The 26,560-nt window shown below is 46.0% G+C and overlaps 1 pseudogene; it reads left to right on the plus strand.

Moving 5' to 3' along the window:
* The first annotated feature begins 2,117 nt into the window (after positions 1 to 2,117).
* The window catches only part of LOC141042934 (uncharacterized), a 29,784-nt pseudogene continuing 5,341 nt past the window's right edge, over positions 2,118 to 26,560 (plus strand).

Below are 26,560 nucleotides of genomic sequence, written 5' to 3' on the forward strand. Positions count from 1 at the left end.
TGAGAAAGTTACAAAGGAAAATACGTCACGGAAGTTCAACTGAAAACAGCAGGAAGTTCAACTACTAAAGTGGATGGATTTCAGATGAAAAACTTTTAAAATCGTTGCGAGTATGAAAGAACGATCAACATGGGAAAGTTGCATGTTTACAGAAGCTTTACACCGGTATATCACTTGCTCAATTCCGGTTAGTGTTTTGGTGAGTGGATGTAGATCTACGGGCAAAAAAGCACATGAAAAACAGAGTGAACTTCAGGTAGACATGCCGAGAAGTACAAGTTCTTCACGAGGTGCATATTCGAAGAATCTGCTTCGCAATAAAGGCAGAACGAATGATCCCGCCGTTTTCGAAATTACTTGAAAACGGTTAGGAATCAGAGAAAACCATCAACATAATTTTTTTTCGCATTTTTCGTAGCTTTTCAACGGTATATTATTTGCCCCATTCCGGTAATGTTTGTAGAAATTACAACGAAAATTCGTTTTTAGCCATTTTCAAAATTGACTTAAAACAGAAAGGAACTGGGAGAAATAATATATACCAAAAAGTTTCACATTTACTCAAGCTTTCCAACGGCATATCATTTGCTGCATTCGGACGTACGGTTAAAAAATTAGCTTGAAAATACGAACTCGGTGGAACTTGTACCGTTTTCTAAATTACTTTTAAACCGTTCAATATTAGAAAAACTTTCAACAAGAGAAAGTAGCGCATTTTCATAAGCTTTCCAACGCCATATCATTTGCCTCAATTGGATTAGCCGTTTAGAAATGCCATCGAAAATACTAACTCGGCTGTTCAGTTTGCAAAAGTTTACGATTTTCCATATTACTCTTTAACCATAGGAAATTAGAGAAAACTTTTAACATGTGGAAAAAGCGGTTTTGCAGCAGCTTTCCAATGCCATATTGTTTGCCTCATTCTGGTAAACGGTTTAGAAATACGATCGAAAATACGATTCACGTTTTTTGTATGAAGAAAAAACGGTTTTCAAAACTGCTCTTAAACCGCTTACATTTTGCCAAAAATTTAACTTGGGTCATGATACTGGTGTCCATAGCTTTCCAACGGTATATCGCAAGCTCCATTTGGGCAAAGTTGACGGAAGTTCAACCTAGAAGTGGGAGAAGTTCAGGTTGAACAAGTCGGACAATAAAATTGCAAAAAAACAATTTCATCACGACCCGAGAACAAAATCCGCCAATGAGCGAGATTCCTATTTAAAACGGTATTTAGTTGCTAAAAACGTTTCTAGATTACACTAACATCATATAGAACACGACTAACAGAATAGTTCGCGGGGGAAGCCACGATTGCGAAGATAACCTGAAGGTCGGGTTCGTACAGAGGGAAGTTCAGACGCGTTACTCAGGCAGTTCAGGTTGTGATCAGAATATTATTCTGATCCCGTGATCAGAATAGTGTTTATGTATATATATATCATCCATTTTTTTAATATTATCTATATTTATTTTAAAATGGACGGGCGCAACAATGCACCCATCAACGACCTAGTGTATATGAAAAATACGGCCGGACCTGGCCTCGATCTACTCATACGATGCTACAATGTGTAGTCGTCATTGGATCTCACATCCAATGGTCAGCCCCAGAATATTTTCAGAAAAGCTGTTCGGGAAGCCCATAACCGTGCCCTAATCCACAACCCACAGATATTGGCCGTTGGATGTGAGATCCAACGGCCGAGATCACATCATAGCATGGGAGCATTTTAGCTCCCGTATCACCTGATATTTTTCCCAGCTTATACCTGTCAATTTCCTTTCCAATCCGTGTCTCAATTGAGGGCGTGTTCGGTAGCCCTCTGGAGTTTCGATTTTGATTAGATATTTTTTTCTTTTTTTAGTAAACTGGCATTTGAACCGGTCGGCGCAACTCCCGTATCACCTGATACTTTTGGAGTCGCGCCGACCAGTTCAAATGCCAATTTACTGAAAAAAAGCAAAAAAATATCTAATTGAAATCGAAACTTTTGACCTAGAAGCTGGCTCGAGGCTACGTGCAAAATCGCGGAGCTGGAAATAGCTGGCTCAGTGGAAAACTGGGAAGCTGGAATCGGCAACAATTATGGGCGTATGCCACTGCCAAGTGATCGATGAATTGCACCAACCGTTCCCTCGAGGCCCCTCCACCTCACCCGCCCTGGCCGCCGCTCTGCACCGACAGCGCCGGCGCCCGCGCTTTCCACCGCCGCTCCGCACCTTCAGCCCCGGCGGCCGCGCTCTCCACCGCCGGTCGTCCGCCGCCGTCGCGGACCGTCTCCTTCGTCCCCGATCACCAATCCCCGCCCTGCTCGCCCTCATCCGCCGCTCTGCACCGACAGCGCCGGCGGCCGCGCTCTCCACCGCGGGTCTGCACCTTCAGCGCCGGCAGCCGCGCTCTCCACCGCCGGTGGTTCGCCGCCTTCACGGACCGTCTCCTCCGTCCCCGACCACCCATCCCCGAGCAGGCACTTTCTGGCCTTTTTACCTCGTCAATCGCTCGCAACGAGAAGCTGCAGCACCGAACGGATCGCTCACTCCTGGAGTTGGTGGGAAGCTGGCTGCTCGATCTGGGCGACGGAGTTGAGGATTTTGCAGCTGTGGTGAACTACCGAACACACCCTGAGTGGTGGATCGACTACGACCTGACAGCCCCGTAGCGGCGTGGGGATGGCGAGCAGCAACACCGGCGAGCCGAGCATGGCGCCGCAACCGAATCGGTGGTACGACCTTTGATTGGGGTCCTCCTACCACGACCCCACCCTTACCACCAAGTTCTGCACGCTGATGTGGCCACTTGGTGGTCTTTTTTCCGCTTTTCTTTGGGCGTGCTTGTGCTGTTCCTCACTTTGTTTATTTAGCAGCTTGCTACTCGTTGTATGGATGGTTGCTTTATGTATAAAGCGGGGTGAAAGCCTATTTCGATATATTATTAGTTGTTTAGTTCGACGAGAGGTAGGGGTTTTCTTCAACCAATTGTTGGTATGGTGTGTGATGCCTGTTTTGGTATTCGAGTTCTGGAGTTCATCGAATCGGTTGCCATAGGGTGTCCTGTTACGATATTTGGGTTGTGATTACAGTGGAGACGTGTAACTTGTTAGAGGAATAACAACTTTATCTCTTTTGCATAGGGTCAAGACCAATATACACACAGGTACATGGGAAGAGATAAGTAGGAATCTAGTGCAAATGGAACTACCAATCACTTTTGTGGGCTTATTATTATCTTCTGCTAATATGTTTTGATCTGATGAATTTGTCTTGTTGATCAGATAGCGGTTGTTGAAATTATGGAGTAGTTTGATGTCAATAGCAAAAGAAGCACCGCAAGGTCTTGTACAATGCACGGTGCTGAGTAAAATAAACCGAGTTCTTCTTAAGCACCAGTGCTTATCTCTATAGGAGGGGTTGCCTGATTAGGCATCTACCCTCTACAAATAAGCACAGGTGCTTAAAAAAATCTGGTTTATTTCTCTAAGCACCTCTCTTAAGCACCTTGCATTGTACAAGGCCTAAAGATTTAGTTTCACAATTTAGATTCTTTTGGCCAACAATATGTTGCATTTTATTGCATTCATTCATATATAAATCAGCTTTATTTTATTTAGCATTTCATTGTTCTGGTTCAGTGCTCTGGTATAAAGATTTCATTATTTCTTTGTCCCGTTATTGATGGAATTGATTGCAATTATTTCAATGCACTTTGGTTTTATGAAACATTACTACATTAGTATTTGGAATAGTAATGAGAATTGAAACTATAATACATATAATTTGTTATATTTGCTGATTTTATAGTTGTAGAATATTTATCATATATCAGTAGCATGCATGGTGCATGCTAAGGTGGGTCTTTTCTCATGCATGGTGCCTGCTAAGGTGGGTCTTTTCTCATGCATGGTCACATGTTGAGTTGGCATAGTTGCATGTTAGAGAGAATTAGATATAGTGGCCACATGAGAGCACATGACGAGAATTTTTACCCGGAAACAGTCCGTCCGACCGATTTGGAGCCACCACTGCATTCCACATCTACATGGAATATCCCGCTTCAAGGAACCAACTCATTCCATTCCACCACCTCAACCAAGCACGTGAATAATCTCCAAATCTAGAACCGGCCCATTATATTCCATCTCAGGACCTCAACCAGACACATCCTTATTCTTTCTCTGTTTGGGCTTCCCACTGGTAGTACACAACAGGTGAAAGGTTTATCCTTTCTACTCTCTTTCTAAGTACCTGGAGTTAATTTATTGTTTAAGTGTTTCTCCTTCCTGCTCTCTTTTATTTCCAAATTTTGCCCTTATATACATATCCTGATTTTCAGTAGGAAGTAGCCCCTTTTCAATTGGAGATTCTGAAATGGCATCACTGTGCGTTACGATTTATCTCAAACCCGCTCTTTTGTAATTATATCGAAGTTATTTTTCATAGATCTTAACAAAAATAAGTCTTGGGCATTGTAGCTTCTGTAAGGTTGGGCACCTTTTTTCCTGTGTATTTTCTTACACAAACAATTTGAAGTGGAGCTCTTATCAGTAGTTTTTGTAGCGTCTTTTGTTTCGTACTACAAGGCCATATTAAAGACATTTCACCTTCTCTTTTCAAAAATCCCCAAGAAATAATTCAATTGATTAACCTAAACAGTCTAATTTTGTGTCCCCCATACTATGTGCAATTGTTTGTCTAAGGAAGTTTCCTCTCTTTGATGGCTTGAGATGGCGGCCATTGTTGGGTTGCAGAGTGGCGAGAGTAGCAAATTGCTTTCCTATGTGTTTATCATCCTGCAGTGTCCTTGGTCACGTAGCTTTGTTGAGAATCCAGTGCAAGCACTTTTCCGCTTTAGTTGCCTGTCTTCCAGGAATTTCCTTTCCATGTGACAGTCAAACTTTTCACAACCGAGTAGTGTATCATGCTTTTTTCTTTCTAAAATTGTCACGTGCCATGGAAATGCTTTGGGCCTCATATTGATCTTACATAACCTTCTTCTGTTTTCATGCTTCATGTGATCTAAGTATTGAGCCATGGGGTGATGTTTAGGCATTAATTAGTGACATTTAATCTTTCCAATTATTAACTCCATGTTTCCTCAAGTTATATTTTATGCATCTTCTGTGAATTTCTTGCTACACACTTATCAAGGTAAGCATAGCTCATCATTGACTAGGAAGCAGGCAAGCTTCCTCCTCTATAGTATCTAACAGAACCGAGTACTCTTGTTGATCCATCAATGCTCATGTGTTCTTATTGTCTTACGGTATCAATCATGTTTTGTTTTGCATTAAATCATTTTTGTTTGTTCGATCTTGCAGATGAATTTAAGCCAACATCTATTGACAAGACTCAAGCTGGCTCTCTGCAGAAGAGCAAAGATAACCGGGTAACTGTGGAATTTCATAACAATCAGCCTGGCAGGCCAAAGGTGGCATTCGAGGGAAGCCAAGAAGAGTACAAGGATAATGATGGTGTCTTGTTTTTGATGGTGAGACCTTTCGCTTGGAACGATTGCACCGGGCAGTCAAGAGATTAAGGCATGTCCGGGTTCCGGGAGAGTCTGTAGCAACTTCCTTGGCAGCTACAACTACTGGAATGGGTGAATCTCATTCTCCTCCATTAGCGAAAGTTGGCAAGTTGCCTGCAACGAACAAACCTTCTATACACTCAGTTCCGGTAAGTTCTGTTAGCATGTTACATGCCCTAGCTAAATTTAGGTAATTGCTTCATCATTTGTTCATTTTTAGACCTGGGAAGAAGAGGACACGAGACAATAGGTATCCCGTTATTTAATTATAGGTACTTTCTAAACTAACAAATATTAAAGCACATAGTGTCTTTGTCCAGAGTTCATTGTCACCATCGATGCTTCATCTATATGTACTTGCAACTCTAGTAGATTCCCTAAATCCCACCTCCCATCTAAAAAACTGCCATTTTAAAGGATTCAGGGTGAAAATTCACTCTAGCAGATTCCCTAACCTACCCTCTATCCCTTATTTTTTTAGAGTCCACTCTAAAAACGGAGGGTATTCCTAATTTTTTACTTAGTTTGGCCAGATCTCGAAAAGCATCGGCCTGAGCCAAATACTAGTACGGCCTCTATCTTAGCTCTGCTCTGGCCGAACAGCTTATTATGCAAAATATTTCTATTCTATCTCAAGTATTCTAAACCGGATCATTTTCCTGCTTTCTCTTCATACGTGAGCTCCAACACACAGTTCTGCTGCATCTAGCCTGCTGCACCTGGCCTCTAGAGCTGCAATCCTGTGGCCATTCTCAAACAATGTGTCAACCAATTAGCTTAACTACCAAAACTAAATAATTTGGGCGACCATACAAACCAGATCCAAATTAGACTATCAACACCTCCGTCCGACCTCCAGCAACCAGTACAGAGATGGAACGGACAGACGGATCAGTAACAATCTTATATAGAAGTCGGGAGATACAAGGGAGATTTGGGATGACAAATCAGCAAGCAGAGGATGGGATGCAGTAGCAGCAGGGGGAGAGGAACGAGAAGTTTGAAGACGATTCATCCATTCGCTGTCATGCGGTGAGTTGCCTCTCCTTCTATATAGGTGATGTTGCAGCATAGCCTTGCTAAGCCCAAGTTTCAATAGCCCATTCTGAAGAGTAGGCCCATGAAGAGTATAGGGGCATGACCCTTGGAGCATGACATTCTCGCCCTCTTAAATTGCGGCTTGTCCTCAAGCCAAGGACGTAGTTCCAAGAAACATCATATCCGCCAGGATCCCATTGTGTTTGGACAGGTAGACCAATAATGCCTGGACAAAATCCAAGAGCCAGTGTAGCACCATCACACCATCACTCTAAAATCTGAACACAAGCACCAGGGTGGTCAAGGAAGCAACCTTCAAGGCTCAAGCCATGTGGATTATGGCCGAGAAGCATCAGGTCCCAACCATGGTCTATTCCAAAGGGCAACTCCAACATGGGCCTATCTGCACTTGCATATAGGCACTCGTTCCTCATTTGCAATGGTGCCCAACAATGAAGATATAAGATTCCATCATCCCACTTAGGAAGCACTCGTTGTACCACATGAAATGGCAAGGATGAAACCTGGGAACTCCATGGAGTGCAAAAAGAGGTGGGTTGCATGATCGCGTTGTACCTGTAACATCATATCGTATCAAGGAATTGTTGTTGATTCCAAACTGATTTTTAGTAGCTGTAGCTGCACCAGAGTTCCATGATCCCAACACTTTGTTGTCAGCTGGTGGGCCGGAAGCTGCAGCGTGAAACTGTACTGTGTTTCTGCACATGTTGGGTACAACCATACGCTCAGGGAGGCGAGGATGCTGCTCTCTGTAGTGGGAATTTTTTTCATCATTGTAAATAGTGTCATGAGTCCAGAATAATGCACAAGCATCAGAATGATTTGTGCAAGACAATGCCATGCACATGCACATGCTGCAAGTGTGCTCCACCATTTGGATGTAAACCCTAATAGGAACATAATTAGGCATCTTGGTATCCCAATGTTTTGCAGCCCCCAAATGCAGAGTAGCATCAAAATAGGATTAGCTGGTTGTAGAAATGGAAGAGTGGACCACCAATCCATTAGGTGCAGCACGTTCCTTCTAGGTTCATAAAATGGTGTAGAAAATGCATTCTGAACAAACCACCAAAATAAAGGCATGCCTTCACAACAACCATTGATTTTCCACGAGAAACCAAACTGCAACTCCATGGTTATCCCCATAGTTTCATTTATGTGCAACTCCCCATGGGGCGAAGTACCCAAGCCACGACTGCTACCCGGAGCCGTGTCCGCCTGGCGCGTTTCCGTGACCATGTCTAGCCCACCATTGTATTTCCGTCATTGTTTTAATGGCATATTGCGTTTTATGGTGAGCGACCCCCTTTATAGCATTATAGCGACGATATAGCGACACCATAAAGGTATTGCGAGCCTGGGTCTGTATGGCGATTGACCCCCTTGCTATAGCGACGATATACATACGCCTTTAAAACAATGGTTTCTGTGACCGTGGTCGGCCAGTAGGACCACTATTGGGTGCGCAGTCACCACGATCTCCAGAGCCGGGACAAGGAGCCCGGGCAAGGAAAAGGCAGGAGCGCACTTGGGTGAATGAGGGCAGCGCCGTCGTCGACTGGAGGATCACGAAGGCCTCTCAGCTTTTTTTCGAGCCCGTCGATCATCTGGAGGGTGAGTGCAGTTGCTGACTGGTTTGCCCAAACCCAGGAGGGCCATGGCGACGTGTTGCAGACAACAACAATAATCGTTGATGGAGAGGTCGCCGAGGACGGTGGCGTGGAACTCTTGGCCCAAGTGCAGCGTGCGGCCGGCCTGGTTGTCGAAGTACTCGTGTAGTCGGGCCTAGATCATGTAAACTGAGGATTCTGGCAGAGCGACGACGTTGATCAGGCCCCCTCGATGGTAGAGGGACCACAAGACGATGTTGTTATCCATTTCGGGATCAGTGAGGCGGTTGCATGCCCATGCTGAACATGATCCTGCACATGGTGGCGAGCGTGGAGGAAGTTGATGGAGCTATGCCATTGGGTGAAGTTGAAGGCGTCGAGGCCCATCTTGAATTGGATGAATCCCCTGAGGTCCATCGAGGAGAGCATCATCGGTGCCCGAGGCACGGGGCTGGGCAGCAGAGGTGAAGGGGCACCAGATGCAGGAGGGAGGTTCCCAGCTCCAAGCTCAGCACCAAGGTCGTGGCTTGCTTGGGAGGTAGGATCGGGGGGAGGAAACGACAGCTGCGGCAGTGCCGGAGGTCGACATGGGAGAGGGGGGACGAGAACGTGGCTTTGATTACCAAAAAGGAATATGGAAGTGCTTGATATATTCATTAAATTATTGTACATGATACATATGCAGGTGAGATCCCCTACATGCAGGGCACGATTAGGGGAGGTAGCGATAGGCTAGATCGCTTCTGAAGACTAGGACATATTGTCACAACAGAGGGAGTGAGGCGTAGCTGCTTGATTGGGAGTAGCTCTGCCAGATAGCCATTGGGTGTACATGGCCGATCTGAACGAGGGCGAAGCAGCGGGCGGGAGGAATCACAATACATTGGTGATGCAGGCGGGAAGCAACAGTAGAACTGTTCTGGGGAACCGGTTAGAGAAATTGGTCGGAGGAGACTGAGGAAAATGAGATCAAAGCAGGGTGGTTCAAGATGTGAACGACATGATATGCTGATGAGATTCTATCAAAATGGAGAGGCCGATACCGATTTTTTTCCATTCGGAGGCTGAGTTGCGGCAGCCCCCCCCCTCGAAACCTGGGTTCATGATACCATATGGGAATCTGGACCAATATGGATATGTAAGGAGACCTAGACCAATACTAATACTCTTTAACATGTAGTACCACATAGAAATACTCGGAATAACGGGGATAGGGAAAACAAAGGAAGTTGAGTGGTAGAAATCGAATACTTCGGGATTTTGGTTGAGGATCTTGGCTTGGAGTTCGAACCTAGTTATTTTGCTTGTGCCGCTATTGATAGTATGGTTGTCCTTAGACTCATTGTGCATTTTGGGTTCACCAAAAGCCTTTAAATTACATGCATGAGCTAGGAGGCAACCACTTGGTAGCACAAATATAGGGGTCGCCACTCGCCAACGATGTTTCCACTTAGGGGCGTTTGGTTTGCTGGCCATCCATAGGTGGTTGAGGGATAGCCAGATTTTCAGATGGTACCGCGCGTTTGGTTGAGGGGATAGAGTGGCTAGGGATAACCAGATTTTCAGAATACTCTTGTCAAAAGCTGGTTGGCCTCATCCACGAAAATCTTGTGGATGATGGCAGCCACCCATGCTCGGCACCTGCCGAAATGTTATCTTCTTATCTCTCGCCCTCCCTTTCTTTCTCGCTCGCGAACGGAAAGTAGGCGGCGGCGGCGATTTCGCATCAGGTGGCGACGCGGTGAAGTAGGTGCTGCCCCTCTACTTCTCTACCTTTTCCATTTCTCTCGACGTGTGGGTGATCCGCCAGCGGTGGCAGCGTCTGGTGCTGCGTGCCCTCTCTTCCTGGTCTCTCTCTCTCTCTCTCTTCCTTGGATCAACCGTGGAGGAGGACAGTGATCGACGTACTCATGACGAACAGCTCACGAACATAAAAGTTCGCCGCGCAACTTGCTTGCGGTTTTGCTGTTATCCTTCCCTTGTTTTCCTTGCGTAACGGACGTGCGATCCGATCACCAGGCCCTCTCTGAACGTGCCATCCCACGTCCTATGGATCAAGGCCACACATGCAGCTACTGGCCCGTCGTAAAAGAAGCACGACTCGGCCCTACTACTACGCAAAGAAAAACAAACTAACGTGACACCATGCAAGGTCGTCACCCACATGCTCAGTTCTTTCTTTTCATCTTTTGTACAGCGTATTCTCACCTGAGGTACTGAACAACCCATCCACTTGTCATCCTTCCAAAACAAACATAAAACTGGTTATCCCCAACCACGATTTATCCTTCCAACCAACAAATGAAATTGGCTATCCTTAACCAGGCGGACAGGGATACCCTCAGCCCATCCATTCTCGCCTTCGAACCAAACTCCCCCTTATTACCAAGTACTATTTTTCTGATATAGACTTGATAAAATATTAGTCCTCTTATTTGCCTTGTCATTAACCACTAAAACACAATAGGGCTATATGATGCATTTTAAATAGCGCCAACAAAAAGTCACACTTTTGCCTTAGTTCAACACTAATCAGTTCAAAAGATTGCCAACAGCCTTTGGAACTGCACAAGATAAGTCTTATGTTTGTGATTTGCTAAGTAAATCATTTCATCGTGCTATTTTATGACATACCCAAATATTGGTTGCATTTTTAACTGAACCTTGAGTTGCTTATTGAAAATACAGTCCCGCTGATTGCTGTGTAAACCGTAGGGTCCTATTTGGAATATAAGATCTCCATCATTGTGCATAGGAATTTCTATTCCATGGCAATAGGTACTGTTGTGCTGTTTGGTTTGCACTTTGCAGGAATCAATCCAAAGGAACGCTGTTGCAGGTCATAGGAACAACGTGGTTCCCTCTAATTTCACCGGAATTAAGGTCCGAGCTCTTGTTTTGCGGAAGTCCAAAAGACCAAGATAGAGTTCAGATCCCACAAATGCAACTTTTGTTTCTCATGGGCGTGGTTCAGGTTTGAGGCGTGTGCGAGTGTAGTGTGCACGTGCGCCGGTGCATGGCTTGTGTCTAGGCAGGTCGGGGGTAGTGCATGGGCTGTCCTCCTACAACAATTGCATTGGATCTTGGGGATAGGATGGCTGGTTCACAAAGACCATGCTGAAGAATAGGTGAACGTTAGACCACTGGTGCATAGATGGTGCTGCCTGAATATCTATGTTATGGTTGTTTCTTTTGCTCAAAGTTAATTACCCTTTTACCATTCCTGTGTGTTGGTATTCCTCTGTTTCAACCGCCAGTTTCTTTTATGTCCCTGTGTTTTTCCTCTGTTTTAACACCTGGATTCCTTACCCATTCCTGAGTATTTTCCGAATCAGTGTTTTCGGTTCCCTCCGTCCCCATTCACATGGCACCCTTGTTTTTCGTGTTTGAACTTTGACTATCAGTTTCACCAGTAATAATTAATTATATGAATTATATGTCATAAAACTTACACCATTGCTAACTATTTTACTACAAATTGGACGGTATAATTTTTGTGACACATAATCCACCCTTTGTCAAATTGATGTTCAAAGTTGAACCTCGAAATATGTGTGCGCCATGTTAATTGGAACAGAGGTAGTATTGTTAGTTCAACAGTGATTCCCAGCCTCCCACCCATTGCCACTACAGTACAACAGTTATTCACAAAACCATTGCTGCCTCATCTACTTGTTGTCGTGCCATTTCACGCTCACCTCCTACAATGCCGCAGTCGTCCTCCTGTATTGCATGTTGTGGCACAAATCCTCCTTTCTCTCGTAGATGCACCTCACAGGCCTGTGCACGCTAGTTCATTTGACTGAGTTTATATTCAAACTGCATCAAGTAGCAACTGCACTTGCACAATATTTATAACACAATATTGTATCGTGAGTTTGTGACTAGATTTACCTGCAAATGTGCATCAGTGTGCGCCCTAAATTCATAGTTAAAATTGTCAGATGATGAATCTGTGGACATGGTTTATACAAGTATTGTCTGGAATCTTAGCCGACCTTCATGATTTGATGCTGTACAATTTCAGTCTAATACTAGATATTTCAAGAGGCCCTTGTATCTAATCATGATTCTGACTATCCTGCAGTTTGAGGTTGAGCACATTGACATTGGTGAACCTGAAAATCCAGGTAACTGCTTTAATCTGCTTATTCTTGTATATGTTCATGATGTGGAAATTAAGTTATTTAGTTTCTTTTACTGCCTTGAATACGGGCCTCTTTGATTCTAGAAGATCCTTTAAGTATATTTTGTAGGATTGTATTGAACGCTTGTAGGTAAGTCTGTCATTGCAATTTGCAGTCCTGTTTTTCAGGTTTTACTTTCCTGAGATAGGCTAATTCACTCCTTTGGTCTTATTTAAATCTGTAACTTGTTGTGGCCCTGCAATGTTGTTTCTTTTATCGCCCCTTGAATGTTTCTGTAGAAGAAAACGAGCCATGCCAAGCCCAAACAGTTGCACATGAGTATTTGGATAAGTAGCATCTGTTCCGAACATTGTCTTTGCGTTTACGGGATATTGGCATACCTATTCGTGATAACCTCAAATGTTTTGTTATAAAAAACGAGGCATGCCAAGTAGCATCGGTTCCAATGTTTGCGGGATAAGTAGCTTATGTATTCTTATGGTTAGGATTTTTAAGATGGGGGGGGGGAGAGAGAGAGAGGGCTCATACCCTAAGTGAGGCATCACGCAAAGTCTTAATCCTTCTGTTTCTTGTTGGATCTCAAAGCGGTGAACGTGCTAGTCCATTATACATAGAAACCACTCGTGGCTTGATCCACAGTTGAATCCAAACTTTAACTCAAGCCATTTGGCTAGCACGGTTGCTCGGTGATCTGAATGGGAGAAAGTTGACACCGTCAAGCTCAAGTTGGACAGCATGTCCACACTGGCACTCAGCATGAACCCAGTTTTCCACTAGCGGAGCAAGCATATCGACGTCCGGTATCATTTCATTCGTGAATGCATGGAGAATGGGAGCATCTCTGCTGATTTTTTTGGCACCAAGGACCAGCTTGCAGACATCCTAACAAAGGCATTAGGGCGGGTTCGTTTCCATGAGCTTAACACAAGGATTGAAATGGTCAAGATCAGCGCCAAGTAGACACACAAGGATCAGGGGGAGAATGTTAGGAGTAATCCTTGTGTTACATTTACTTTGCTAGGGAGTGGTAGTCAGGTCGGCTGTACCTTCCTTAGTCAGTAAAAGGTAGTATATGCATATGCATCTAGACAACTAGTAGTCATTTTGTTTTTTGCATGTACTAGCAGCGGCTAGAGCTGCATGGTCGGTTTAGCATTAGAACCGACTTCCCCATGTACTCTGTAGACCCAGAAGGCAGCCGTACAAACTATCCTGTGTTCAGCCCAGCTCCCCTCTACTTCTATACTTCAGCTTATTTCTAACACTCCTTTCTCCATATCTTTCTTGAGCTAACACACCGTAGCTTTGATACCAAATATTTTTTTAACACGGGAAAGGGGACCAGAATGTCCCCGAAGCTGCTTCATATATCAAAAATGACGGTACACCACAAAGAGGAATGATGTAGGGCCAAGCCCTTTTGCCAGATCTTCATGAATTGGAGGTGCATTTGGGGAGAAAAACAAGGCACAAGGGGAAAACACTCTTTTTGACAAGATCCACACACAAGATACTCAGATCAGAAGCCCAAGGGATAGTTCTCAAGCATTCAACAACAACAAAGGAAAAGATATAAAGGCAGTTCATCCAAATCTATAGGAGAGATGGGTCTTGATAATCTACAAGAGGATCCTTTCTCCCTTAGGCCTTGTTCGGTTAAACCTCTCCTAGAGGGGATTGGAGAGGTTTGGAGGGGATTGAGTGAGATTTTGACTTGTATGGGATTTAATCCACCCCAATCCACTTCAATCCCCTTCAATTTTGTTGCAACCGAACAAGGCCTTAGGAGGCCTTGACAACGATGGATGGTTCTTCTCCACTTGGGAGCCTTCATCTCCAATGGAGGAATCCCACTAGGGTGTGGCGCCCGGATAATTAGACTACAGTAATCCCGCGTTAATGATGCCATGTCACCACGATTACTGTTGTTAATCTTTTGTTAGTTCAAAATCGATTCGAAATTCAAACTAAAAATAAAGTCAAACGGTAAAGATTTTCAAATATTAAAACTAAAATGTTGGGGTGTTGCCAAATAATGCATAGGTAATTATTGTGGAGAAACCACATTTTTATAAAAGGTTTAAATACACTTAAATGATTAAAACAGTAGGTAAAACTATTAAATAAATACCTTTTGAATATTATAAATTGCTAAACTATTTTGATCAGGGGTAAAACTTTCTGTGAAAGTAGTTGGAGTTGTAACTCTATTTTAGGTACGGGTTTTACTTTTGTAAAACTGTAATTTACTAAATAGATAAAAGAAAGCAGAAAAGAAAAAAAGTAGAAATAAAACAAAGCAAAAAAAAGGAAGAACCCCCCCCCCCGGGCCAAGTGGCCCAGCTGGCCACCGGCCCAACTAACCCGAGGCCCAGCCGGCGCCCCCTTAATGCCCACTCCCCCCCCCTGACCTAGATCGGGTCAACTCCTCCCGCACGAACCCCCCCCCCCCCCCCCCCCGCACTCCCTCTCCCTCGTCCCACTCCTCCTCTGCTCCCCCGATCTGGATCGAGGGAAACGGCTCCCCGACCCCGTTGCTGCGACCTTCGCCGTCACCTCGCCAACCGCCGTCGCAAGGAGAACCACCCCGCCGCCCGGATCGACCGCGCCCGCCGTCGCCGAAGCTACATCGTCTGACGCCATCGCCGCGGTTCTCTCCGACGCCGGTGCTCCCCGTCACCGTCGCCGAAGGCGTCCTCGCCGGTCTGCCTCCTCCTCCTCGCCACCCTCTTCGTCACCGACCTCGTCGCCGTCCTCCTCCCCACGGGTCGCCCCCGAGCCTGCTGCCATGCCCCTCCCGCTCCCCTGTGAGCGCCTCCCTCTCCTCCTCTCTCCCCCACCGCGCCGCGCCCGCGCCCGTCGGCGCTCTCGCGCGCCCCTGTGGTCGAGCCCCTCGCTCGCGCTCGTCCCCACCCATCGCTGGCCGCGCCCAGTGCCCCGCCATGCTCACCGCCCCGCCTCGCCCACACTCGGCGCCGCGGCCCACGTCCCTCACTCGCTCACCGCCGCCCCGCACCGCTCCTCCCGCACCGGCCCACGAGCCTCGCCGAGGCCACAGCCTCGTCCCGCCGCGCCGGGCTATGGCCACCACCGGCGCCCCCTTGATGCCCCGTTCGGGTGCACGGGCGCCCACGCCACACCCCGCGCCTGTTAACCCTGTTGGCCCCATGGGCCTATGACAAGTGGGCCTAGCCCCTGAACGAAAAAAATGATAAAAAAATAAAAATAAATAAATAAAAATAAAAGATAATAATAATAAAAGTAATAAATTAATTAATAAACATTAATAAATATATAAATAAGAATAAATAATAAAAATAAATAAATAAATAATTAATTATTTAAGATAATTAATTAACTTATTTAATCATGTTAATATTAATTAATTAAAGTTAATTAATCCTAATGAATTAATCTAATTAACCTGTTAGTTTAATTAAACAGAATTAGTTTAATTAAACCCTAATTAACCTAACAGAGTATGACACGTGGGTCCCACTGGACCCACGCGGCAGTTTGACCCAGTCAACCCCTGTTGACTGCTGACGTCAGCATGACATCATGCTGATGTCATAAATCCATTTTTGAATTAAGTTAAATAATTAATTAAATTCTAGAAATTAATAGAATCTTTAGAAAATCATATCTTTTAATCCGTAACTCGGATTAAAATATTTTCAACATGAAAGTTGCTCAGAACGACGAGACGAATCCGAATACGCAGTCCGTTCGTCCACCACACCTCCCTAACCTATCGATCTAGCAACTTTCCCCCTCCGGTCCGTCTGTCCGAAAACGCAAAACATCGGGAATACTTCCCGGATGTCCCCCCCTTCGCCGGTACCACCTACTGTCGCGTTAGGACACACCTAGCACTGCTCATTGTCATGTCACGCATCGTCATGTTTATGTTTGCATTGTATTTACTGTTTCTTCCCCCTCTTCTCTCCGGTAGACTACGAGACCGACACAGCTGCTGCCCAGTTCAACTACGGAGTTGACGACCCCTCCTTCTTGCCAGAGCAACCAGGCAAGCCCCCCCCTTGACCACCAGATATCGCCTATTCTTCTCTATACTGCTTGCATTAGAGTAGTGTAGCATGTTACTGCTTTCGGTTAATCCTATATTGATGCATAGCCTGTCATTGTTGCTACAGTTGTTACCCTTACCTGCTATCCTACTGCTTAGTATAGGATGCTAGTGTTCCATCAGTGGCCCTACACTCTTGTCCGTCTGCCACGCTATACTACTGGGCCGTGATCACTTTGGGAGGTGATCACGGGTATATACTATATACATTATATACATGACACATGTGGTGACTAAAGTCGGGTCGGCTCGAGGAGTACCCGCAAGTGATTCTGATGAGGGGGCTGAAAGGACAGGTGGCTCCATCCCGGTAGAGGTGGGCCTGGGTTCCTGACGGCCCCCGACTGTTACTTTATGGCGAAGCGACAGGGAAGGTTGAGACCACCTAGGAGAGAGTGGGCCTGGCCCTGGTCGGCGTTCGCAGATACTTAACACGCTTAACGAGATCTGGGTATTTGATCTGAGTCTGGCCATTTGGTCTATACGCACTAACCATCTACGCAGGAGTAGTTATGGGTATCCCGACGTCGTGGTATCAGCCGAAGCTCTTTTGACGTCAGCAACTGAGTGGCGCGCGCCGCATTGGCCCGTAAGCTCGTGCTTGTATTAAGGGGCTAGGTCTGCTTCCGGCCGCGTACGCAACGTGCAGGTGTGCATAGGGCGATGGGCCCAGACCCCTGCGCGCATAGGTTTAGACCGGCGTGCTGACCTCTCTGTTGAGCCTAGGTGGGGCTGCGACGTGTTGATCTTACGAGGCCGGGCATGACCCAGAAAAGTGTATCTGGCCAAATGGGATCGAGCGTGTTGGGTTATGTGGTGCACCCCTGCAGGGAAGTTTATCTATTCGAATAGCCGTGTCCCTCGGTAAAAGGACGACCCGGAGTTGTACCTTGACCTTATGACAACTAGAACTGGATACTTGATAAAACACACCCTTCCAAGTGCCAGATATAACCCGGTGATCGCTCTCTAACAGGGCGACGAGGAGGGGATTGCCGGGTAGGACTATGCTATGCGATGCTACTTGGAGGACTTCAATCTACTCTCTTCTACATGCTGCAAGATGGAGGCTGCCAGAAGCGTAGTCTTCGACAGGATTAGCTATCCCCCCCTTATTCTAGCATTCTGCAGTTCAGTCCACTGATATGCCCCTTTACACATATACCCATGCATATGTAGTGTAGCTCCTTGCTCGCGAGTACTTTGGATGAGTACTCACGGTTGCTTCTCTCCCTCTTTTCCCCCTTTCCTTTCTATCTGGTTGTCGCAACCAGATGTTGGAGTCCAGGAGCCAGACGCCACCGTCGACGACCACACCTACGACACTGGAGGTGCCTACTACTACGTGCAGCCCGCTGACGACGACCAGGAGTAGTTAGGAGGACCCCAGGCAGGAGGCCTGCGCCTCGTTCGATCTGTATCCCAGTTTGTGCTAGCCTTCTTAAGGCAAACTTGTTTAACTTATGTCTGTACTCAGATATTGTTGCTTCCGCTGACTAGTCTGTGATCGAGCACTTGTATTCGAGCCCTCAAGGCCCCTGGCTTGTATTATGATGCTTGTATGACTTATTTATGTTTTAGAGTTGTGTTGTGATACCTTCCCGTGAGTCCCTGATCTTGGTCGTACACATTTGCGTGCATGATTAGTGTACGGTCAAATCGGGGGCGTCACATAGGGGAGGTAGATGAGCTAAGCTCTCTTTTCTCTCAATTCTTAGCTTACCCTAATGAGTAGGCGGGGGAGATATATATGTATATAGGCTAGTCCATGAAGGGGTAAGTGGGAGAGGGATACATGTACCTCGGGCCCGAAACTGCACGCAGGCAGGGGATGCTGGCTTGAGGGCCGAACCTTCTGATATCCGGGCTTGAGTCCGGATGTGGGCAGGCTGGATGTTCGGGCTTGAGTCTGGATGTCCGGCGGCTGAGCAGGACAGTCCTTCTCTTGTTCTTCCGTCTTCGTTCCCATGCTTCCCTCATGGATGGTGTAGTCATACTCTTCCGCATGAACTCCTTGCCATGTGTGAAGCTCCGCTCAAACCTATGTATGCACGAGGTAGGAGGATCAAGTAGTATACCATCCTCGAAGGGGACAAGAAGACACATGTATGAAGATTCACCTTTATATCTTTGAAGTAGATGTTGCGCGGGTCTTGACAATGGGGCTCTTGACATGGTGATGTCCGAAGGGTGCTCCGCACCAAGGACCCTGAAAGAAAACTAAGATTACAAAACATGTCCTCCCTTTTCACAAACAGCGAGATTACAACCAGAGCTAATGTGGATATGGCCGCCGCGTTATTTGCCCGGAAGAAAGAAAGGAAGAAATTCTGGTTGGCAGCGGGAGTGAGGAAGGAGGGTGGCCAGAGTCCAGCACAGGGCCGAAGTCAGTGACCAGCTACACAAATGAGAGTTCGGGGGAGGGAGGGTCCATGTAGGTTTCAAATTGATCTGATACCAAATGTTAGAAGTAGCTAGACAAGCTCTCGCCCAAGGACTCTCCTTTTTCTAAAGGATGTGATGCACACACACACACCTTCCTCTCTTTGTCTTGATATGTTTGTGTATTTATCTTCTCAATGTAGCACAGGCCAGGGGGTACACAGCCTTTTATGTAGGACTTATAAACTGTCCTAGCCCCAACTATCTGTTTACTCTTCTACAACTAATAGATAGTTTGGCGCTTGTGCTATGAATTTCACTAGCAGTCAGCTTACTTCTGAGTGCACTTACTACCATGCAGCTGTGATATAGCTGGACTAGAAGCTTTAGGCAAGTTGTATACAGCAAAATGAAAAGCTACAGCTGCTGACATATGCATGGGTAGCTAATTTTTCATGCCTATTGTACAGCATCCACAACTTGATTATGACTAGACTAGGAAAAAGGCCCGTGCGTTGCAACAGGTATGAAATAAATTTAAGAACTCGTGTGGTAATCAAGAGTTTACCTGCCGGCAGTATCAATTTGTAGGTTCCAACACGTCTGCTTCTGCTTTAACTTCCCTTTGTCTGAAACTACTGGGAAGCCATGCCACTATCAAGATGCGACGCTAATCCTTAATAATCAAAAAATGGTACTATTTAGGTATGGATGTGAAACTGGCCTATAAAGAATAACTTATTGATCAAGCTGATTAATCATGGCAGATTTATGCTACTTCCAGAGATTACACAAATAATGAATTATTATATTTGATCGTCGTCCACCACCTCAGCCATGTATGCACAACAAACCTAAGCGGCAATCATCCTCGAAATCCAATCCCATCCCGCAGTTCTCCTTCAGATCCTTACACAAGGCATCTATTTTCCTATCTGTTAGGTGTCAATAATACCACATACTAACTCCATGCTAAACTGAAAGTTTTGAATTACATTGCCTTAATTTTTAGACCCTCTAGGTGATGCTTTTTCATGTCTAGAATTGACCCTCGAGGTGATGCTTTTTCATGTGCTTGACGTGCTTGTTCACTTGATGGGACTGAGAGTTGGCTAGATGTTAGCCCAGATTTTCTTGTTGCTTGCCTACGGGCGGATTATAACTGTATGATACTTCGTTAATAAAGCTCCTATATTCGATGCAAAAAAAGGCAAGAGCGTAATCAATCTATACTCCTTGTGGACTAACATTGAGAAACATAAAAACAGTAAAAGCTTTGACACATGCTGCGCCACTCCTTTGTTGATTCGCAGTTATGTCGACTAAAGCATTGTCTATGTGCAATATCCTATTTATTTAAGAAATTAAGACATAATATTAGGCATGAGAGACCAGTCCAATTTTTGTTGTAAAACTGCAGGATGTTTCAGGTCCTCTAAATCAAATTAGATAAAATTAAACACTTAATTACTCATGTCTATGATGACCCAAAGAAGGTGTCAAGCAAAGCATATCAGAATAACTTTATTGTGTGCTCCTTTATCATGGCCGAGAATAGAAGGATATATGAAAAAGAAGAGTAGGAAGACCAAAGTAAAACAATAGGATCTGCTTAAAATTTTACCATACTAGATGATACCCCGCGCGTTGCTGCGGAAATTGTAGGAAAAAAATGGATATAGACAAAGGAATATAAATAATTTGAAACACTTGTTAAGCAAGCAAGGCAGGGTACAATACATCATGAATAGAGAGAGTTTACTTCTTAATATAGGAGTATAAACGCAAATCTATGAAAACACCCATAGCTCAGAGAAGATATCAAGCAAAAGGACTCCTTTAGAGACCAAGCATGTATTCATGGGAGATAAATGGAAGTAGTCGGCAGTCGCATTTCTATTTAAGGTGATTAATACACCTATAAGTAGTTCATGTTTGCAAAGAATGGCAATGCGAATTACTCCCTCTGTCCCAAAATAAGTGTCTTAACTTTGTACTAAGTTTAGTACAAAGTTGTGACACTTATTTTGAGACGGAGGGAGTAGTTGGTAGCTGAATGTCCCAGCACTGATTGAATCACATTGTAACTAGTAATTTTCCCTTTTGTCCTAGAAAAGTAGGCAGTTGGAAACAAAAAGATGGGGTGCACACAAAATATAGGTGTTGATCAAACAAAGCAAAGATGGAGTCTTCATTGTTCTAATCTTAAAGCCGAAGAAGCACAAGAAATGCACTATGTGAGACAAAAGAGCAATTCACAAAGATGGAGCACACATAAATGGTGCTCTGAATTCATCAGTTTGATAACAAACAGATAAATGGTTGCTCTGAATCCTTCACTTCACTAACCAACTAAACTACACAATCATGCATTATAATTCACCCATTCTTGAAGAGCAACAAATTTTTTTGTCAGAACATACTTTGAAACCAGCATGTTACAACCAATTGTCTTGAAGCTGAGTTGAGTAACTAACATCACAATCCCATCCTCCTACGGCAACACCACGAGAATCACATCACAACCAATTACTCAAATCAGCAAAAGAAATGACAAAATAACAAAAACATAACTTTTTTTTGCAGCAAGCAAAAACATAACTAAAGGACGAAAGTGATAAATCTAAAAATTTGATCTAAACATGGTACCTCTTTGAACATAGCTAGACAACTAAAATGCATCTATGTGTTCTCAAATCACCTCGGACTTCTCCAAGTTTCTAATATTGGAGAGAAAGGACATAACGTATGATCTCATCCACGTACTGTAAATATAAATGACTCTGGTTCAGAAAAGTAATGAGTGACTTCTAACATATCAATGTAGACACATAAATCATATGGTATGGTCCCAATAATAGTGGCATAATTTATGTCCTCGGGAGTAAGTAATATCACGTTTATATTGATATAATGTGCCCAAAAATAAAAATAAAATTTAGTTTCATGATATGATATCAAGACGAATTACACACCAAACCAATTAGGTTCAGTAACTTGAGCTTGAAGATGTCTCACGTGAACCACTACTACTATCTGTACAAACTTCAAGTCAATATGAACATGATGTATGAACCGAGAAAAACATTTCCCAATTGATTAAATAGCCAAAGGAAGGATACTTAATTAAATAGTATCCAAGTTGACCGCCTTGAGCTTGGAAACAGCGACAAAAATCTCTGGCTAACTCTGCTGCGACAATGTGACAGATTTGACCATAGAGTAGTATGAGCCATGGACTGAATTGAGATAACGTCCAATTATAATTGTTCAACAATAAAAAAAGAGATGCATAGACATGGAAAATAAGTTGGATCACCATAACATGTCTAGCAGGATAACTTCAACAACTAAAAACCTTGTAAACACATAATATTTTGATTATCTAGACATACATCTAGCATATATCAGTAATCACAGGAGATTATGTGTTGAACGGCAAATAAGATTATGGAAGTCATCATACCATCAAAGGAGATTGGTGCAAGCTAATTTCTTCATAGGTTAGCAGATTATGTGTTGAACTACAAAGGGTGGAAGCTGTACCATTGTCAGCGCCACAACGAGTAAGCAGAGCAAGGGAGCCGCTGCCATGACGACAGGAGACCAGAGCACTACCATGGCAGTGAAACAGGCCCAAGACGGCTACATGGCGAGAAGGATGTCCAGCAGGCCCAAGAGAATCATTCAGCCCAACAGAAGGTTCATCGGGCCCGGCTGGACCCGCTGACCGCGTCGCCACCAGCTACTTAGTCCGGAAGCATCGATTGGATCGGCATCCATAGGGATCAGGCAAAGGACGGCGGCTCTCTCTTCCTCACCTACTTTCCCCTTCCTTCCTTCCCCCGCAAGAACACCATCGATGTATGAACTGAGTTGAATTCTTGAGAGTGTAATAGATCGATCCGGTACCTTAACATCCTGGTATCAGAGACCACCACCACCACCAATCTCCGCCGCGACATCCTAGAAACTCGTCAACGCGTCCACGCTCGGCAAGTCTTCCTCGCCGCCATGGATCCGACGCTCAAGGAGTACCTCGACAAGCTCCATCAGGACGCGAAGAGCGACTCCGCAAGCGTCCTCAAGCAGCTGCAAGCGCAGACATCGCAGATCGAAGATCTTCTCCGCTGGAAACCCGATCTAGAAGCCCGCTTCACCAAGCTGGAGAACACGGTCGCCCTGATGCGGGCGACCCCTCCCCAACCAGCCGCACCGCCTTCGTCGAGTGGAGTGACGACCCAAGTTCCTCCGCCACCGCTGCTTCAAGCGCGAGGAATACTCCACGGGCCCAGTGGCCACGGCGACGTCGATCTCACCGGGGGGCTCCCGTCGGTGACCATCGAGTCACCGGCGGCACTCCCAGTCACGGGTACGTCTCAGCACCTGACACTCGCCCCTCCAGAACCCATATCTCCATCATTCCTCGCCAATTTGGGGTAGAATCCACCCCCATGAGTTTTCCTCTGTTCACCGGCAAGAACCCGTAGCTCTGGAAAACGCTCTGTGAGCAATATTTCCAGATGTTCGCCGTTCATGATGCATACCGCGTTCCTATGGCAATTTTGAACTTCTCCGGCCCTGCGGGCATCTGGCTCCAGTCAGTTCAGAAGAAACTGATTGGATTAGATTGGGAGTCGTCCACATCCCTACTCTGCACTTGATTCGGGCGTGACAAACACTAGATGCTCATCCGTCAGTTTTACGCTATCAAACAGCATACTACTGTCGCGGATTTCATCGAGCGATTTGAATCACTGATGAATCACCTCATTTCCTATTCTGAAAGTACTCACCCATATTTTTTCCTGACACGTTTTGTCGAGGGATTGCGACCGGACATCCGCGCGGTGGTGCTTGTGCAGCGACCACCGGACCTGGACACGGCTTGTTCGCTGGCCCTACTTCAGGAGGAAGTGGCCGACGGCGACTTGCCCCCTACAGGCGCTTCTCCAACACTAGCCAAAGGCCAAGCCACGCGGTCAGATCGACCCCACCCTCCTTCTTCAGTCGACCAGCGACACCCGCAGATGGCTCTGAAGATAGGCGTGGGACCGATGCAGCTCGAGCCACATCTGAAACAAGCAAGATCGCAGCACTGCTTCAAATCCGACGAGCAAAAGGGCTTTGTTTCAAATGCGGCGAACGCTGGGGCAAGGACCATGTGTGCCCACCAACGGTACAAATGCACATCGTCGACGAACTGCTTGCCATGTTCAGCCTGGATGATCCAACTGGTGATTCACCACCTGATTCGCCCGTTTCTGAAGAAGAGAACCTGTGCACTATCTCACGTCAGGCTGAAGACGGATCATCAGACCCCAGTGTCCTGCAACTGCAAGCATGGGTGCAAGGGCAAGAAATACTTATGTTGGTGGACTCCGACAGTTCAACATCTTTTGTTGACAGCACCCTCGCGGCCAAGCTTACTGGAGCTACTTCTTTGCCGAGACCATGCCGCGTGCGAGTTGCAGATGGAGCTACCATTCCATGCACTCGTTACATACCTGCATGTCACTGGGTCACACAAGGACACGAGTTCCAAACAGATTTCAAAATCCTCAAGCTGGGGTCGTACGATGCTATCCTTGGTATGGACTGGCTCCACAAGCACAACCCTATGGACATTGACTGGATCGAGCAATACATGACAATCACTACACCCGAAGGCCAACTGAAACTGACTGCAATTTCTTCAGACCAGACGCAATGCTCCGTCATATCAGCTCCAGAACTGCTCATAGCTTGTAAACAAGGCTCGGTCGCCCATGTCGTACACCTGAATTCACTGGATGGAAGCAGCAAAACTGACACCCCAATACCAACTGAAGTTTTGCGCTTGCTGGAACAGTTCACTGATGTGTTTGAAGATCCAAGATGCCTACCCCCGCGACGCGAATGTGATCATAGAATTCCCTTGATGGCGGGAGCACAACCAGTCAACCTGCGGCCATACAGATATAAGCCTGAACTCAAGACAGAAATCGAGCGGCAGGTACAAGAGCTACTCGATGCCGGCATCATTCAAAAAAGCTCCAGCCCGTTCTCCTCTCCAGCACTACTTGTCAAAAAGAAAGACGGTACCTGGCGTCTTTGCGTCGATTATCGACGACTCAATTCCATGATGGTGGCCAGCAAATACCCAATTCCCCTCATCGACGAGCTACTGGACGAGCTTGCGGGCGCCAAGTGGTTCTCCAAATTGGACCTGCGCGCGGGGTTCCATCAAACCAGAATGGCAGAAGGCGAAGAGTACAAAACAGCATTCCAAACCCATTCTGGCCATTGGGAGTACCGCGTCATGCCATTCGGGGTCACCGAAGGACCAACTACATTCAACGGCGCCATAAACACCACTCTCCGCCCTGTCAACCGTGTCTGTGCTATCTCATTCTTTGATGACATTCTCATCTTCAGCAAGATGATGAAAGAGCACATTCAGCACATCAAGCAAGTGCTGCAGTTGCTTCGAGCAGATCATTGGCAAGTGAAGCAATCCAAGTGCTCATTCGCACAGCGATAGATATCTTACCTTGGACACGTCATCAACGAACATGGCGTTTCCACCGACCCCAGCAAGATTCAGACAATTGAGAACTGGCCAACACCCACTTGCGCCAAGGAGGTGCGCGAGTTCCTAGGACTGGCAGGGTACTACAGAAAGTTCGTCCAACATTTTGGAATCATAGCACGGCCGCTCTTTAATCTGCTCAAGAAAAATCATCAGTTTGTGTGGACCAGTGATACACAGCAAGCATTCGATGCTCTGAAGCAAAAATTGATCACAGCTCCTGTACTGCAACTACCAGATTTCAAGAAAACCTTCACTGTCGATACAGATGCTTGCGCCTACGGGGTGGGTGCAGTTCTTCAGCAAGGTCACCCCATAGCGTACATGAGCAAACCCCTCGGTCCCAGAAACAGAGGGCTGTCCACATACGAAAAAGAATGCATGGCGATTCTTATGGCCATAGAGCAATGGCGCCCCTACCTGCAGAATGAAGAGTTCATAATCCAGACAGATCAGCGAAGTCTATTCCACCTCGACGACCAACAACTCTCCACCCCGTGGCAGCAGAAGGCATTCACTAAGCTCCTTGGTTTGCGCTACAAAATCTGCTATCGCCCAGGCGCTACGAACTCAGCTGCAGATGCGCTGTCGCGACGAGCACCTGATGCAACAGCGACAGCAATTTCAGTCTGCAAACCAGTGTGGTTGGATGATATCGCAGCAAGCTATGAACACAACCCCAAGTTCAGAAGATTATCAGTGATCTCAAGCGACGACCGGACCCTAAGCAGCGCTTCTCCATGCGCGACGGCCTGCTGTATTTCAGAGACAGGCTCTGGCTGGGTGGTTCCCCTACCCTCCAACAACGCATGCTCCAGGCCTTCCATGACAGTACAGTGGGTGGCCACTCCGGCGTGCCCGTTACCTATCGCCGCCTCCGCCACCTCTTCGCCTGGCCAAAGATGAAAGAGCACACCAGACGGTACGTTCAGTCCTGCTCAATCTGCCAGCAGGCCAAACCAGAGCGTGTGCGCTACCCCGGCTTGCTCGAACCAGTTCCAATTCCAGACGGCGCATGAAAAGTGGTAACCATGGATTTCATCGACGGACTACCATCATCAGGCAAGTTCAATTGTATCCAAGTTCACGCGCTACGCGCACTTCTTGCCCCTCAGTCACCCTTTCACGGCTGCCAAAGTTGCTCACTCTTACCTGGAGAATGTGTACAAACTG

This window comes from Aegilops tauschii, chromosome 3 (assembly GCF_002575655.3).
Source record: "Aegilops tauschii subsp. strangulata cultivar AL8/78 chromosome 3, Aet v6.0, whole genome shotgun sequence".
Classification (NCBI taxonomy): Eukaryota; Viridiplantae; Streptophyta; class Magnoliopsida; order Poales; family Poaceae; genus Aegilops; species Aegilops tauschii.